We start from the raw sequence: 18,206 nt of genomic DNA on the forward strand, positions 1-18,206 counted from the left end.
ATGAATTTCAAAATAAAACTCACTCTTTCTTGTGTGATAAAATATAAAGTCGAAAATAAAAATACCTATTCATCATTTAAGTTTTGAGCTATGTTGTAAAAAAATCTTCAAACTGGTTTTTCATAGTAACCATTTGGTCAATACAATATGTGTGTTGCCTAAAGCCATAATACCTTGACTGAAAACAGACAACTTAAACTCATACTGCTTTGGGGACTTTATTGTTTTTCATTCATTGATTATAATTGTTTTGTACTGCTGTTGTATGATAGCTGCTTCTCTACGAGTACAAAAACATTTACGCATTTATTATTAAAAGGCGTTTCCGGCTTTAGTTAGTGTAACGATGTCTGACTTGATAAAGCGCTGCCCTGGACAGATCTGCTTCTCCTGTGTTGGCAGCCAGTCTGTACCAATCTGTTTCCACTGTTGCTGGGCACGGACGAGCACCGGGAAAGTCGGAAACGGAACGGGACCGGTAAGCGCTCTCCTGTCTGCTTTTATTGTCTCACGTGAAGAAGAGAGCTGTCTCTGCAAAAGTTTCTGATTTCGCTGGAATTGATATTGATGCCACAGTTTAAGGTGCATCGTTGAGTTCTGGAAGGCTGGAGTTAATTGCATGTGTGGTGTCGTAAAGTTTTTTATTTTTGTCGTTTTTCGGTTTGGATTAACGCGGCACCTATGTTTGGATAACAGATCGTAGGTTTTTAAACCTTATGCGTAATTGCGCATCAGAAGCACCAGACTTCTAACCCACTTTCTCCACACTTGTCGTCCTGTCAGAAAAGCTGTTTTATTTGAGATTATAACCTGTTTTACTGGATAAATATTACAATTCATATAATCATAACAAATGTCCCTACATGTTTTTAGTGCGGATGATATATCAGTGTTTCCCGGATATGTTGATGTTTTTTTGGTACCTTCTTAATAGATTCTATCCACAAATGAGGAACGATATTCTTTAACAACTATTAAAGGTTATCATATTTATAGTCAGCTGAGAGTCGATGGTGACAACATTCATACTTATGAACTCAGTCCTCCTCTATAGCTACCCAATAAATATGCCCCCGTACCGACTTAGTGTATCATCTTACTTAATGGAATTTTGCCTGACAATTCTCAATGAGTCTACATTCTGGTTATTTATTTTGATCTGCACTGCAGCCTATTGATTCTCAGTATTAACTTTGCTCTTTCATTTAGTTTTCTTTTTCAAACTTTAAAAGATGAACAACATTTATAGTAACCTCTATCTATTATAAAAGGAAATAGTATTCAGGAGATAATAAATGTATAACTTTGTGAAATGTTTATGCATATTTATTCTTGGCAATAAAGCTACATAATAACTGGCCAATGTTTATTGGCCTTAAAGTGGCCAAAATGTGACTTTGCATTTAAGATCCTGGGACATGTAATGTAGGATGTGTTTTCATGTGAGCATTCATTCTACACACTCTACTGCTTTGTGCTTATTCTGAGGTTTGACCTGTATATTTCATCAGCGCTGGCAGTGCTCTGATAAGAAAAGTAGATTTTATAATCACAACTGTACATAGAGAAGGGTGTGTTGGTATACAGATGTTGGGATTAGCCTGTCCTCCTTAAGTGATCAGGGTCACAGTGGAGTGTGTAACTGTCACTTGATTATATTGGATTTTCTACTGAACACCTCTTCTGCTGCAATCTTGTTGCTCAGTAGCTGTTACGAGTAAGAGGTCTGATAAATCAAGTGAAATATCGCAGGCTTGATGTAGAGAAATTGACAAAGTGCGGCTGTTATGGACAGACTTTATTTATGGACAGCACCTTTTAGAACTGGCTTCTCCCAATGAATAGACCTGTCTGATAAATGCTGCAATCTGTCTTGATGTTATGATGAAGTGTTCAATGACTTTCTCACAGTCATTTGTGTTTTTTATTATCCTTTTGTAAAGGATGTTTGGCATATAAGAGTTTTTACCTAGATTGGAGGAGTCAGAGGAAGAGGAAATTGTGTTTTTTGTTGCAAATATTTGTCACAAATTGTATTTTTTGTTGCAAATATTTGTCACAAATTGTGTTTTTTGTTGCAAATATTTGTCACAAATTGTGTTTTTTGTTGCAAATATTTGTCACAAATTGTGTTTTTTGTTGCAAATATTTGTCACAAATTGTGTTTTTTGTTGCAAATATTTGTCCAACCCACAGCTCATTGCTGGATTTTGTCGCCTCTCTATTCCCTTTATGTCTATATGTCGTGAATCTACTAAAAGAAAACCCCAAAACATAATCTTTCTTTTGAAAAAGTGCAAATTGTACCTGTTAAACCTTGTGTCTGTTGTTAGATTTGATCTAAATCGTACTATTACTTCTTTTGTTATGCCAGCGACATCGTTGTGCTGAACAGAATAAGAAAGCAAATATGGAAAAACATCCCTTTTTATCTACATCCCCCTTTTGGGTTGTTACTGATAAACCATAACCCTCTCAAAGCAGTCATTGAGATGAAAACAGCATTCTGACGTTCTCCTAGAGAGCATGAAGTGCTTGAGTGTCTCTCATGTTACTCATACTGACACACTACTGTACACACTTCATTCTGTTACAGAGCATGCAGATATCTAAGTGTCCTAATTTTAGTTGCTAAACCGTGGAAAAGGCTTAACCGCCTCACTCAGGTTTAGCAGATTCTTCTGAAAAAATCAGAGCTCTTAGTAGCTGTCAGGTATTTTCTCTTTGCATTCATCATAAGCAGGAACATAAATAGAAACCAGCTGCACAGTTGTAATGTTTGCAGTCACTAATTGGATTTACCGTGTAGAAAAAGGGAAACATCGCACGTGGGAAAACAAGAAGTTTACAAAGATGATCAAGATTTCGAACATCTTGCTCTTCCTCACCAAAGAAATGTCTGTCTCACACAACCTCAAAGCCACCTAGAAGGCGGTCAAATTGTTTTATTTTATAATTACTCCTAATCCTTACAAATGTCATGTTTTTTCAACCTTAACATTTTTTTATTTTAAGGCCAATTTCAGGTATTAAAGGGATTATGAGCTGTTTAGACTTGAGATCGTTCGTTTACATGCACTGTTAAACTCATTAAATGATATATATAAAAAACATGATCAGCATATACTTCCCAGCTGCATTGTTTTATAGTAAAAAAGGGTTTCTTCCACTGACCCTTCTTTATGGAAAACATACACAACTTATGAGACCAATTTGCGCTAATGACTTATTTATGTTCAATTAAACAACACTTTTTAAGCATGCTGTGTTACAGGATCGATTATGTTTCTCGAGCCAGTGTTTCAGTTTGGAAAAATAAGACTTAATTTGTATTTACTTAATGTGCAGAAACCACAGTATGAACTGTAGGTGTTCATGTATCTTCACCCTGAGACGATAAATAGGTATGTGTTTGTTTTGGGAGTTATTGCTTAGTTTCTAATAGTCTCTTGTTGGCAGCGCTGATAACTGGCAAGAGACAAACAGTCACTACATGTTGTTGAGGTAGATACTCGTGTTGACTTCCAGTTCAGGAGGCCAGTGGGCAAACATGCCCTGGCAAAATGAGTTAAAGTGGATTCATGCTCTTTATGTTGCTCTATGCTGAAGACACTTATTCATCTCACTGGGTCATTTGACAGAAAGCATAAATATTAGATGTGAAAGGGGTCACTCTGGGGCTTCCCTCCACATTCTGACCACTTCTTAGAGAAACGGAAGGGTTTTCTCTTTTTTGTAGACGTTATCAGAGATTTTTGGCGTAGGATTGCGCCTCACATGCAGGGGGAATTGTAAACATTAACCCCATCCGTGTGTAAAGAGAAAAAAGTAGATACAGAATGATAGAGGTCAAATATAAACAATAAGAGTGAGAGGGCATGATTTGGGAACTTGGGAAGCATCCACACCCCCATCCCACATATCTTGATGTAGTGTAAACTGTTTCCGACAGGTGGAGTGTAAGAGTCCTTGTAGACGTAGCGCTGAGTGGTTTATAGTGACACCATCATCATGAACACGATGTGGGCTGAAGCACAACGGCTCTCCCTCTCTGTGTCTTGACACAAACTATTTTCCTTGAACTCAGCGCCTCCAGCCCTTTTCTCGTCTCCTACAGCTCAGGGTCAGGTTGCTTGTCTGGCCTTCCTGTGACTTAACATCATGTCTGCACCCAAATGAATTATGTCTCTGTATTTTGAGCCTGCAGCCATGCTTACTGCTACTGCTGGTCAAGACTATATAGGTAAATATCTAAATGTGCAAGGTATCTTTTCAAACACTCGCCAAAGTGTGTCTTTTTTAATTTTGTATTGTTTTGATCTGGGCCTCTTGCTCATACAGTATATCGCTTACCATATAGTTCGCTGCTATTCGAGTGACCTCTCACTATTTTGCTTGGACTTTTCTTTTGATCCTCTTCTTACTGCTGTTATCTGTGGTATCATCGCCTGCTGAGCCAAGGTGACCGGCCCGCTCACACACAGCTGGAGCCCGCAAGGCCTGAGTCTTATTTATACACCTTTTGTTGACCTCTCTTGTTCTTTTTCTCCCTCTTACTCTGTGTGTGAATATTACCCTTGATTTCATCCAACGCTGAAAATAGTGAGTAGCAGCACGGTGACCTTCAGTTGAATTCTATGAAAAGTTTGCTTCAAGAACTCTGACGCACTTGCTGGTCGCTTTTCCTATTGCCAATACAAACACACAGTTTATTTCCAATTAGCTGAGGAAGCTTGGCACTGGAGGACATCACTGTCAGGCCGACAGAGAAGCACCGTCACAGCTATGCAAACTAAATGTATTAAAATGAAACAAAAACACTCTGACTATCATGCATTTAACATCTATTTGTGGGTCGCAATGATTCTGATTTCTTTTTATTCTAAAACTACCACTCATTTTGATAGTTACTGCTTATGCATTAAATACCAATGCTTCTACTTATTTTGTTAAACATGTCTTTTGGGTGTGCTCAGAATAAATCAGAAATATTCCTAAATGTTTTACTTATTCAGATTTTGTACCTCAAATGACTTTAACAAGCAATCTTAATAAATTATACATTCCCTTGCCAGACTCCAGGGGTTGGGTGAGGAGTGACAGGCCAGGTAACAAGCTGTGCAGAGCTTTGCATGAAATAAAAAAGGAAAATCTCTGTAATAAAAAGCCATAATCACAGGCCGTGACTCTCCCTAAAGGAGCGACACGGTAGTACCCTTCAACCCCGGAGTCCATCCTCTGTCCTGGGTTAGTCCTCTGTGTGAAGCTTGAGGTGGCAGAGAGAGGGCGGAGGTCACTGATTATGACAGATGCACGAAGCCTGACTCAGGCCTGCAGTTGTGAGCCCCCCCCTCTTCTCCAGCGCCCTGCCTGGCAGACTACCATGCCCAACCAGAGGAGCACAGCCTGGGGATCGACTCTTCAGGCTCTGCAGTGGCAAGCTGGAGAAGTGATACTGCATAACCCTGGTGAGGAGAGGTTTAGGTTTCACTTTCTACCTACTCCCGCACCTCCTCAACCTCCACTCTAATGGCGCAATACCACCATGGCGCGGAGCGCGGTTTAAGCGTGCCGTGTCGTGCCGTGCCCGTTTTTGGTTGCGCTTCCACTAGGACGGCCCGGCCCGGCCCGGGGCCACTTTTTCACCTCTTTTCTGGCCCGACAAAATTGTGGTTCTATCGGGGCCAACAAACAGGGCTGAGTCGGGCTGAGTATGCTAAACTAGAGAGAGGATCGCTGGAAAGGGGGCTACAACTACAACAAGATGGACATATTTGACCGTGATTTAATTGTAATACACGTTTCAAAATGATGCCGAAGTAACAACATACTGATACCGGTTAGTAAAAACCATGAATTAATGCTTTGGCAAGTTTGCAGACAGACGGCAGGCGAAAAACCTTTTAAAATGCGTGTTTTCTAGATGGAGATTGGCTAAGCTAACGCAGTATATGCTCCGACCGTCCACACTCACAACAACGGCCTATACAGACATAAATAAAGCAGCGACTGTATTCACCATGACACAGGCAGTCTGTGGTTTGTACTTGTTTAACTTTTGTCGAGTTTCTGAACATATATAAGGAGCTGTGAGCTCTGAGTGCTAACAGCTAACGGCTGTGTTGTTTTTCTGGGGTTCTCATTGAAGATGACGTCACAGCTCCGCCTACACTGTGTTACTATAGATACTACCCCAGTTCCTAAACTGTAATGGAAATGCGCCATAAAGTGAGCCAGTCCTAACGAGGCCTAGCCATACCGAGCGGGGCCGAGCGAGGCCGTGTAGTGGAAACGCGCCATAAGTGCCCAAACAGGAGGTCATCTGGCAGCAAGAAGTCAGACAGAGGAGAAAGGGGGAACAAGAGTTGGGTTTATCTAAAGCAGAGTGCAGCTCCCCTTCAATTGCACATTCACCGTCTGTGTTGAGCTTCATTTGATCCCATTTTGATTCGTTGTTATGAAATCATTATCCTCATTAAACGAAAGCGGCAGAAGTCTGTATCACCGCCATGAGCCTTGGATACACACGCCCTCACACTCACAGATGTGTAATGACTCACACTGACAGTGGCCCTAGTGTTAGTGCGGTGCATTCACTTACACAAACACATGCGCACACACAGTGGTGCGTTTATGCTGCTGAGCTGCTGGTGAATGACGGTGCTCTGGGGTTAACACTGGCTCAGTGTGCTGGGCCAGGTAAACCTCCTCAACCAGTCCGCACAACAACAACATGCGATAAATAGGCCGCCTGTTTGGGTCCGACTGCAGGAAGGGTGGCGGCTAGAGTCTTTTGATCAGAAACATGCCGTTATAGATCGCAGTCATGAATATGCAGATATTGTGCGTCTGGTATTGACTTTTACATTTATTTAAGTAGGTATGCTTGGCTTTTTTCAAAAACACCCTGCTTCACATACACTAATTTATTCAGTTACACACATTCACACATCTGCACAACACAACCACAGTCTTTCAGTGGAGCTCTGTTGCTGGAGCTGTCAGTGGTTAGTTGCATTGCTCAAGGGCACAATAGTCATTAATATTGAGGGGAGAGTTTTACTCTTATTTATTTATACCTGAGAAGACTGCTTCTTAGTCTCCACCATGTGTGTTGAGCTCTTGTTCTCATCTCTTTCCAGGGTTTCCCGTACCAAGATTTATTTGAGCAATGTAGGCAATTCATTAAATAAGATCATATTGGAAGTCAGTTTAAAAGACATTTTACAATATGAAATTTCAGGTAGTGCTGCAGTAGAAGAATCATCACAGGCTATTTTCCCGATTGTTTGCTAAATCAGAATGAATCAAATGCATTAGTTAAAGTAAAATATATTCAGCTGAGGGATTATTTTGAGGCCACATTTCAGAATGAACCTGCACTCTAAAAGCTTTTGAATGATATTCTATGTTTAAACACAATTTGTCCTTACTTAACTTGAGCTTGTGTGTCAACATGTTGTATGTTGAAGAGCTACGTAAGCTTAGTAGCTTTCTCCACTAGTCTGTCTTGATAAAAGCTATCTTTGAGGTCATTACTTCCAAGGATTTGTGTCACAATATATATATAAACTCCTGCTTTCTTGTATAATTCTGAAATAGAACTTTAATATCACTGGAAGTATGAAGATTAAGCTTTGAAGAAAAAATAAACACTGTGGCTTACTGTAGCATTAACGTTTGAGTCGGGAAAATGGTTTCGGAGTAAATATTAAGATCTGAAAATCATAAAGAAATGTCATCTGCAGGTTGAAGACATTTGGCTGTCACCCAGATATGAAATAGTAGCAAATGATAACACTAGCAGCCATCAGCGAAGACAGGCGCCCCACAGATACTCGGATCAGCTATGTGTCATCTATTTTACATTCAGCTAACGGGGGCTAAAAGAGAATTTGTAACTGTCTGTACCTTTTGATATTCATCATCCTATCGCAGTTAACATTTTTGCTCCAACGAAATATTGTAGAAGTTCAAAATGTTAACAGCTCCCATTCGCGAGTATTTGCTCCTACACTCCATAATTAACAAGTTGAAAGAGCTTGTTGTTGTACAGAGATGCTTCATGGCTCTGTCAGTAAAGCTGTTGAGGGATTCAACTGTCACACTTGTCTTGCACTTGACCCGAGTCCTCTTGTTAAAACACAGCGTGCTCAGGGGAGGATGATGCTCACACAAACCGGTTCCATCATTAATTTCCCAGGCAATCAATTCAGAAATGATCTTTTCAAACTTGACGATGGCAACTTCATTTATTAACTACATTTGTTTTTGTGGTTTTACGTTGACATCCATTCTACCGTCCTTTCGGAGCATTGCTGCATTTATCTCCTGCACAGTTTACGGCTCCTCATCTGCCCCCCCCCCCCGCTGCTCCACTATCAGCAATCAGAGTCATTACTGCCCGCAGGAGGTGGCACTAAAGCTTCCTCCCCCCCCACCAAGCCACCATCCCCCCCCCACGACTCCATCTCTCATCGATCGGAGACTGGAAAGACATGTAATCCATGCTGATCACAGTAACTTCCAACGTCTGGGGAAGGGGGGGGGGGCGGGTCTCAGGCACACACTCTTGTTTTACTCTGTCTCTTATTGAACCGTGCCGGCTGTGAGGACAGGAGGCTGAGTATCGATAGGTGTGGTTCAGGTCGCCCCAGATAGCCTGATAGCGTTGGTGGTGATGCTGAAGATGGACCTGTGGTGCTACTATTGACGTAGCCGCTGACTCAGAATTTCTGATATCACTCCGCTTCATTCAGGTCTGCCTCCTCTTCCTCCTCACAATGAACTAGGGCTTAGTGAACAGGGGCGGCCTGGCCTTTTGATTAAAAGTCAGATTATCACTCATAAACCATATGTGGGCTAAGCAGCTCAAGGAAACTGACCTTGTTTATCCTTTGAACAGTCTTAGTATTATTTAGTTTGTCATCTATGCATGTTTAAAATCTTTATCCTCTTTTTTTCTCCAGCTGTGGGGTTTTTCGTTTCTAGGCTGCACGAATGTTAGCTATGCCCCTTTGCACTCTGCTTCGGGCCTCTTATCATGTGTGTCAGAGTGGTGGGCTGAGAGTGGGAGAGGAAAGCAAGGGCAGCTCTCTTCTCTTGGAGATCCCACATTAACTCCACTTCCTCCAGTTTAAAAGCCCTCTCAGCCCTGCGACAGCCGAGACATCAGCTCTTAACTCACAAGGCTGACGCGCGCACATCGACTCACTGATCCACTAAATCACTTCTGTTAACTGCATTGATTCGCTGTGTCCCTCTCCATTTCTTACCTGTTTGGTGAGTCACTGCTTCTACAGTACATCCGGCATGTCCTAAAAGTGAAATAAGACTTCTTCTACCAGTGATTCATCGCACTCTTTTCACAGTCAAATTAGAATTGTGTTGATTTGCAATCTGAGTTTTAAAGCTGGACCACTTGGTTCACTTTATCCTACCCTATCTCGGTTCAGGCCATCACAAACTCATACCCGCCTGCCTGACAGCCCCTATAATTGAACCATATATTTTTGTTCCTCTCAGTAAAGAGAAGAAGGGGCATCTTTCAGCGCTCTGCTCCTGGGAACATTTTTGCAGACAAAACAGGTGCTGCTGAGGTTGGGTTTACAATTGTAGCGACACTGCTGTTGGAGTGGGGGCACAGCATAAGATGAAGAGAGGGCAGGAATAGATATACTCGCTTTTTGGAAGAGCCGCAAATTGCCAACACTTAGTTTGTTCAGCCGAACCTTGAACAGTGGGAGAGGACAGAGGACAGTACAGATGCTGACTTTAAAAGGCTCAATTAAACAATAGTATTGTGTTTTCAATTAGCATTGCCTTTGCACTAATACATCTCTGCCTCACTATTAAAATCTTTATTTAAAGGGATGTGTTTTTTCACATCTGATTGAATAGATTTGGACACCTCAAAGGTGGGGTATAGGTAATTTTGGAGAAACCAGCTCGAGTGCGCTAGAATTTGAAAGTACACAACCGGAAAAAATCTGCCACTTCCTTACAGAGCCCCTCCTCCAACACACACGAACGCGCACATGACCAATGAGGGCACGAGATAAGTGTGTGCACAGATGGAAGGCTGACAGGCAGGTAGGCCATCCAGTTATTTTAGCCGGCCCTGATTGGTCGTACTTTTTACAGTACTACGGCTTCCACAGATGAAATGTTTGTATAGATTTATTGTCAAAGCATTTAATATATTCATTGCTATCGGGATGGAACAAAAAGTGTTTCTGAAATAAATTACATACTCTACCTTTAAGTTGATCATCCTTTTTTGTAGTGCTTTTATTGAAGATGTTTCACTCAACCCATCTTTTCTTTCAAGTATTTCTTGTTACATCTGTGAAATATATTATAGATTATTTTCCAAGTATTTATGTACTTTTTCATGGCATGGGACCTTTATAAAAAAATATTATTACCATTATCCTTGCTAAAATAATTGGGATTTTTGTTCCAGTTGACAGACTGGCACACAGAATACCAAATAACCTAAAGGGAGCTTCTCGTGTCTTAATTCCCCAAGTGTAAACACAGTTGCACAGGACCCGCAGTCCAGTGATGCCTCAGTGACTCTGCTCTAAGAAACGAGGCAAGAATCAAAACAAGGCACTCTTATTCTTCAAAGCCAAATTGAACCACAAAAGTCTGTAGGAAATCAATAGCTAGATTGCTGAAAGAGAACACACTCGCTTTGGGCTCTGCTAATGTTTTCTGATAGTAAACTTGGAGACAAAACACAGCAGGGAACATATGAAGAAGAGAGCCACTGATCACCTCTCAGGCTCTTACTTTCTCTTTTACCTGCCAATACCAGTACACCAGTATGCAGTAGTTATATTTGCAGACTTGGCTAGTGTTTGGCTAGAATATATGGTTTACATCCATGGCACACATTGAGGTATAACATATTGAACCAGATCTAAGGGAGAAAACGTCCACTGAGGCTCAAGAGCAACTGCAAATGCACATTTCACTGTTTTTAAAGGACAGGTTTGACATTTTGGGAAATACTCTTACTAGCAGCTAGCAGCCAGGAAGTTTAGCTTAGCATAACAGCGAGAAACAGCAAGGATTTCTGTCTTTTCCTGGTGTTTCTATTGATTGCCTGAAGCTAGCTCTCAGCCAATAGAATAGAATGTAAATCTTAAATGTTCTTAATAAATGTCAGTACCACATAAGGACAGTATGAACTCAGATGCTTTAACATTTTCCTTGTTCATGAATGATATCAAAGTAGTCGTTTTGAGTAGCAGGAAGACTATGTTTTCACAGCTTTTCATACACTGGCTTGAAATCCTCTTGACAGCAGGATGGAAACGTATCAAGTGTAAAGAATTCATTTAATATTCCTAACACTGTGCTCAGTCATTGCCTTTTCCCACTTCACAGCCTCTATCAAGGCACTCCTCCTTCACTGTAAACTTTTCGGTGGCACATGAACACACAGGCCTCCTCTGGTTGGGGCTAACGTCTAACCCCAAAAGCACACAGTGAAACCTGCCTGCAGGGCGGCTGACCCCTCACAAGGTAGGGGAAACACAGAGAGGAGCCCTGTTCCCCCTCTGGACCGGGACACAGGGGCACACTGGAGCCTTCAGAAGGATGAAGGCAGGAGGACACTAATGGTGGAAAGGACACACATTGGAGCTCTGTGTTTCTGTATTGAACTTCCACCTTCCTCTGGCACAGCCCTCTCTCTACACCATCCCATTTCCCTCCTGTCCACACATACGTCTTTGAGACTTGCCCCAGAGTTGCGTCTGATTTTGGCGGCTGCTATACAGTACGTCCTGCTTTCTTGACTGTTTTTATAGTCTGCTTTGTGATCGCTGAAGCCCACAAGCTCAAGCCAAGTTGAACCGTTTTCCTCTGTACCTGTGAGCCCAAATCTTCCTTACAGCGTGGACCTACAGAGACTTTATCAAAGAGAGAGTGAGCGAGAAGTGAGAGGAAGCCTGTCTTTCAAAGAGATGAGTAATGGGCCCTGAGGGTACTTCTCAGCCCCCGTTGAAGCATGCTAGCAGCCCTTGCTTTTTTACATGCCAGAGAGATGTTGCATAAATGACAGAACATCCTCGATGGCCACTTTTTGTATGCTAAAAGCCTTCTCCCAGGTCGGTGTTTATGTTAATGACTGTAGTCAGGGTTTGAAGTGCCTGGATGATGAGCAGCTGGCCTAGAAACTAAGGAGTGCATTTGACCTTGGCCCACTTCAGGGAAATGCTCTGGTTTCTGACTAATAGAGATGCCCTATTCTTTCTCCCACAACATGCACTCAAAATAGCCCTGGCAGGCCCCATTAAGCAGCATTTTAATTGTTAACACGGCATACTCTGTCCTTGGCACACATTAAGTACTTCATTTAAATGTCAATCCCAATTAAAGAAGGGCAGAAAAGATGGTCGTTTAACAATCGCCATTATCAGCTTTTAAGGGAGTTGGAGTGCTCAAACATGAACAGTTTTTTTGGTTATCACCTGATGACTCAGAGAAGCCATTAACACTTTTTTTGTGTGTGGTTAAAGCTAAGATCTGTTTCATTAGTCATGTGTATTACTATTCACCCCTTAAAAAGGTTTGTTTCTTCTCTGGTTCTGGAGGAGCTTCATTAAGCAAAGGGAAAATAAATATTATCTGAGCTAGGGATAGGAGACAACGGAAAGCCAATATTACAAACAGCGAGTAACAGTTTAAAATGTATTTGCATTTACCAAAAACCAAAGGTTTTAAAGACAGTGTTATGTTTGAAAAGAACACTTGCATGATGTGTTGGCTGACCAAACACCTACACTGGAAGGTGAAAAGCTATATTAGATTGCTTGAAAAACCGGGCTCTGTGTGGTCAATGCGGTGCGATGCATGTCACTACAGTTTCCAGTCCTAGGCTGCTGCAGTGCTTGGCGATTAGAAGAAAAGGTGATCTTAATTGTCGTAAAGCGGTGACAAAGCAGAAGCCTGTGACGGATGTTTGTTTCCCAGTGTGCACAGTTCCTCCCTTCCTTCCTCTTTCTGTCGCCCCTGGCTTTACCCTCAGTGAAAACTTCCAGTTGGCACAGGCCCCCCCCCCCAACCCAGCCTGTAGCCTGCTCAGCTGGGACACAAACCCCATTTCCCCTGGAGAGTAATGCTAGCATTAGGTTCTGCACGGAGTGGTGTCAGCCCAGGGGCCTGGCATGCAATCGTCCTCTGCCGCAAACAGGAGCACACAGACCCTGAATGCATTCCCAGCGCTGCAGTAACAGATGGATGGCAAACAGGGATGCTCCCAGGTCCAAATCAACTCCTGCAGCTGGGTGATGGAGTCCCCCAGCGTTGAGAGGCAGTGATGGGACCTATTGCGTCTTGTTTTTCCCCATTAGCTGACAAATAGGTCTTTAAGCTGTCTTGATTCTGTATTGTCTTAGTATGTGCTTGTATGCTTTGGTGGATATTTCTGTGTGAGGGTCTAGCTGCTTGTTATGCACCATCTGATAATGGGTAATGCATCGGTGGCTGCCTGCCTAATGACTTAGATAGGTAGAGGTACTCTTATTGGCAAGCAGGCGCAGTGTTGTCATGGGGATGATGTGTGGGCCTCTCCTCCTCTAGTGGAGTGAGCGGTGCTTGATTGCCCATCACAAAAAGGCGCAAAAACGCAGCCACACACATGCTTGCACACACAAGTGCTCATGTAGAAGTACCAAACGTTGCAGCACTAGCAGAGTGGATGAATCAGTGAGCTCTAGCATCTCAAAGAGGAGGGGGGGGGGGTTGTCTGGATTGATCTAGTCTGATAATGCGAGCAACAATGAATCACAGTGTTACCCCGGGTTTTAATCAACACACTTAAGCTACAAATGAGTCACTCGTGGAAAAGCGCATCATTTGCATTTTTGGATGTTTGCTATTTTAATGCTAATGTGTCTCCCGGGCCCACCACCCTACTTGAACACATTTCATCATTTACTCTTTTGTTTGATAGCCTCTCTTTTTCTGTATCTCTCTATCTCTTGCTCTATCAACCCCTCCACCCACCCACCTTTTCCTCCCCTGTCCCGCAGCCCCCCCTACTTCTGTCTGCTGCCATGCTCCCATGTCTCCCATTAGGAAAGGAAATGAGGCGAGGTACCGATGCAAATATCTTGGACCCCCCGCTGCTCCCTGACTCACCAACCGGAGACAGAAACCAGGACGGAGTGAGGAAGAGAGGAGGGAAGTGAGGGAGGAAGAGGTGGTGGCTCACAGCGATATGGAAACAGACTTACACATAGTCGTTGATTGGTACACAATGAAAAAGCAGAAAAGAGGCGTATGTTGCTTTATGAAGACGGACTATCATCACGCAGAAATCTTTCTCCGAGTGTAGAACAACAAAGGCTGTACAAACCATTGGACGCTGCATTATTTCTTTCCATTCTCCATCCTTTTCTTTTGGTTTAACAGTTATTCAGCATGCAGTGCCATTTCAGCAGTTCTGAGGGGGTCATTCCTTTTCTCTGCCTCGTGCCTTGTCTATCTGTGCACTTGATTGTTTTGTAGATTATAATACAAAGGGCTCAGCATTGCAAGCTCACAGATTAAAAGCACAGTTTGCTTTTCATTAATATTGCTTGGATTGCTGTGTGCTTTTATGGTCAGAGAGGGTTTGAAGGGAACCTACAATGAGTTTCTGTTTCTCTACAATTCCTTGCTAGAGACAGATGGGGTGATAGGGAGAAAAATGAGTCATACATTTAGCACAACTAAAAGAAGTAGTTAATGTCACAAATTTGGCAACCTTCACACTCTCAGAAGTGCTGTCAGCCTCAGCTCCATCAACCAGCTGTGGGTGGAACAACATTCAGCACATTCATTGTGTGATTATAACACACTTTTATTGCCACAATATTCAGTGAAGATGTGAAAACTTTAATGATTTTCTTGGGTATATTAACAGCCACTCCTCTTATCTACAGGATTATGCAAATGGAGGAGGATATTGCTGTGACATATTCACAAGAGTTTGAGTTGCCCCAAATATATAACTACACCTTGAAGTGGCAGCTACATACATTTTCTTTGTTTGATCTCAGGAAATTGTCTAGATGCAAGGACAACCACAATTTAACCATGAACGTTGGAAAGTTCCAGGCAAACAACTCAAATCAACAAAAATCCTCAATTCCAAACTAAATGTATCAAAAGCAAGATTTTACGTTTTAGTATAACGGCAATTGGATCAATTGAGCTACATTTTAAGTCCCAGGTAATTAAATAAAAATGGAAAAACAGTAGATTGTTAAATGCCCAAATCTCAGAAGTAAGGTAGGAAAATGTCATTACAACTGCTTTAAACTGACATTTTGATTAGGTAGTGGTGATAGCTTTTTAGACAATTAATCTAATGGGAAAATGGTTGACAAAATCAATGGCTATAGATCTATCAAAAGTTTTTCAGCAATTTCACCTAAAACTGTCGACATAATTGTGGGGCAAGATATAAGTCAAGGAATTGCCAAAGTCAGTAAGATTCATCATACGGTAACTCTTAATTTCTGTAGATGTTGATTTATTCTACTAAGTAAGTGTGATAAGCTAGTGGCGCTTGGGATCACCAAAGTCATTTAATTGTAATGTCTGCACAAAACGTTGTCCAACAGTTTTTTAAAAATATTTCTGTCAAGACAAAAGTGTCAGACAGACCTACGTACCGATAGAGGGGTCGGTAAGATTGCCACAGAACGATCCACTAGCACGTCTAAAAAGAGGAATGAGCTTGTATAGAAAACTAGAATCTGCTTTCACGTTTTGCTGTTCTGTCAATAAAGAGACAATGCACCGCCATGTGAAGACATTTGTCTCAGCTGGGTGTCTGGCCCACAAAGCTCAGCCATGCCTCCAGCAGCATGAGCGTTTTGCTCCAATAGCATGGGCATCAATGATTTTGACGACGGCACAGCGGAATCGTAATGAGTGTAATGATTATCTGTGGCCAGCTGAGCCATTTACCCCGCTGGACTCTGACTCTGGTGGATCTCCTGCACCATTCATGCTGTTTGACAAGCTATATGAACAGAGAGGGGGAACATTTGTCTTTGTCCTCAAAGGGGAAAATGTGTATCATCCAGATGAGAGTTGAAGCGTCTGTTGTTCAATGCAGTGCCCCCTGGGAGCCCAGTGTGTGTGTGTCTGCCAGTGTAGATTTGTGCAATACACTTTATATCAGTGTGAAGTCCAGCCATGTTGCTGCCTCATACATTTGCTTTGAATTATTTTATTTCATGTCGCTATCTCTCTCTGTTTTGCTAATAGGCTAAAAAGTAATTAGGCCATAGTAAGGCAAGGCAAGTTTATTTATATAGCACCTTTCAACACAAGGCAATTCAAAGTGCTTTACAAAAATGAAAGACATAGTAAACACAGGGGTCTCTATAATTAGAAATGCGCCATGGTGGAAATGCGCCATTATGGCGCATTTCCACCATGGCGCGCTTTAAGCGTGCCGTGTCGTGCCGTGCCCGTTTTTGGTTGCGCTTCCACTAGGCCTAGTTACGGCCCGGCCCGGCCCGGCCCGGCCCGGGGCCACTTTTTCACCTCTTTTCTGGCCCGACAAAATTGTGGTTCTATCGGGGCCAACAAACAGGGCTGAGTCGGGCTGAGTATGCTAAACTAGAGAGAGGATCGCTGGCAAGGGGGCTACAACTACAACAAGATGGACATATTTGACCGTGATTTAATTGTAATACACGTTTCAAAATGATGCCGAAGTAACAACATACTGATACCGGTTAGTAAAAACCATGAATTAATGCTTTGGCAAGTTTGCAGACAGACGGCAGGCGAAAAACCTTTTAAAATGCGTGTTTTCTAGATGGAGATTGGCTAAGCTAACGCAGTATATGCTCCGACCGTCCACACTCACAACAACGGCCTATACAGACATAAATAAATAAATAAAGCAGCGACTGTATTCACCATGACACAGGCAGTCTGTGGTTTGTACTTGTTTAACTTTTGTCGAGTTTCTGAACATATATAAGGAGCTGTGCGCTCTGAGTGCTAACAGCTAACGGCTGTGTTGTTTTTCTGGGGTTCTCGTTGAAGATGACGTCACGGCTCCGCCTACACTGCGTTACTATAGTAACTACCCCAGTTCCTAAACTGTAATGGAAGCGCAGCATGAAGTGAGTCGGCCCTGTTAAGGCCCAACGCGGCCAAGCCGTACCGTGCCGTACCGAGTGTGGCCGAGGCCGACCGTGTGGTGGAAATGCGCCATAACAGTGACAGTGTCCCCACCCAGACCGTGACAATGCTATCTTTGACTTCAGATGTATTACTACTACGAAAATATCACAGTACTATACTTTTCCCCCTTGTCAATCTGTGGTACAGTATTAGTTGTTTTATTTTTCTGTCTGCCCATAGAAATGTTTGTTCAGGAGGTGCTGGCTGGTCCACTGAAATTGCACTTCAGCAATTTAGTAGTAATTCACAAAGGAAATGGCTGCTAGATCCAGAGAGATTTGTTGAGAAACATGTTCCACTAAAGCCGTCATGTTAACTTCTCTCTGAAATTAGATTTTTCCCTTTTTCCCTTTTTGTTGAGTGATCTCTCCCTTCATTTCTGCCTGAATATGAATGTATGATATGCAAATTGTATTGTGAGTCCAGGTGAAAGGCACTAAGTAGTTATGGACCAAGGCCATGGTTCTGACAACAACATCATTATGTTTGACTGTTGCAATGATCACTTTTTCAGATTAGACGATTTCTTACTGTAGTAGTGGAACTCTTGACTTGACTTGACAAAGACACTTTGAACCAAGACCAGTCAACACTTGCTATCTTTCCTTATGTTTGACAACGCCTTAGAAATAGGTGAAAATGTACTGACCTTTCCTTGGCTTTACAGTTTCAAATGCAACACCAACATCATTATCTTTCGCATCATTGATCTTTCACTTCACCGTGTTTACAGTTGAAGAGCACTCCGACTGTGTTACTACTGTTCAAGGTCAAGGTTGTGAGGGAACATGTTTTGGAAAGCCAGAGCAATTCTTACATGCATCTTGATGCGGTCCAAGATGCCGCATTGGTTGTTGTCTCCTACACGGGATAAAACGAGGCAGCCAACGCTCATTGTCTTTCCCAATCCAAACCAACACAATGGCTAGCTCAGGCTTTAATATGTCTGATATGGGGTAGTCTGAACCAGGCATGCATAAGATGATGAGAGTGAA

General features: G+C 42.3%; 1 protein-coding gene across 1 annotated transcript in view; it reads left to right on the forward strand.

Annotated features, from left to right (window-relative positions):
• The first annotated feature begins 443 nt into the window (after nucleotides 1–443).
• Nucleotides 444–18,206, forward strand: part of znf385c (zinc finger protein 385C) — a 128,627-nt gene continuing 110,864 nt past the window's right edge. The window contains exon 1 of the mRNA XM_034144240.1: nucleotides 444–478. The gene's annotated coding sequence lies outside the window, so the exon portion shown is untranslated. The remainder of the gene's footprint in view (nucleotides 479–18,206) is intronic.

Source organism: Trematomus bernacchii, unplaced genomic scaffold (genome assembly GCF_902827165.1).
Source record: "Trematomus bernacchii unplaced genomic scaffold, fTreBer1.1, whole genome shotgun sequence".
Lineage (NCBI taxonomy): Eukaryota > Metazoa > Chordata > Actinopteri > Perciformes > Nototheniidae > Trematomus > Trematomus bernacchii.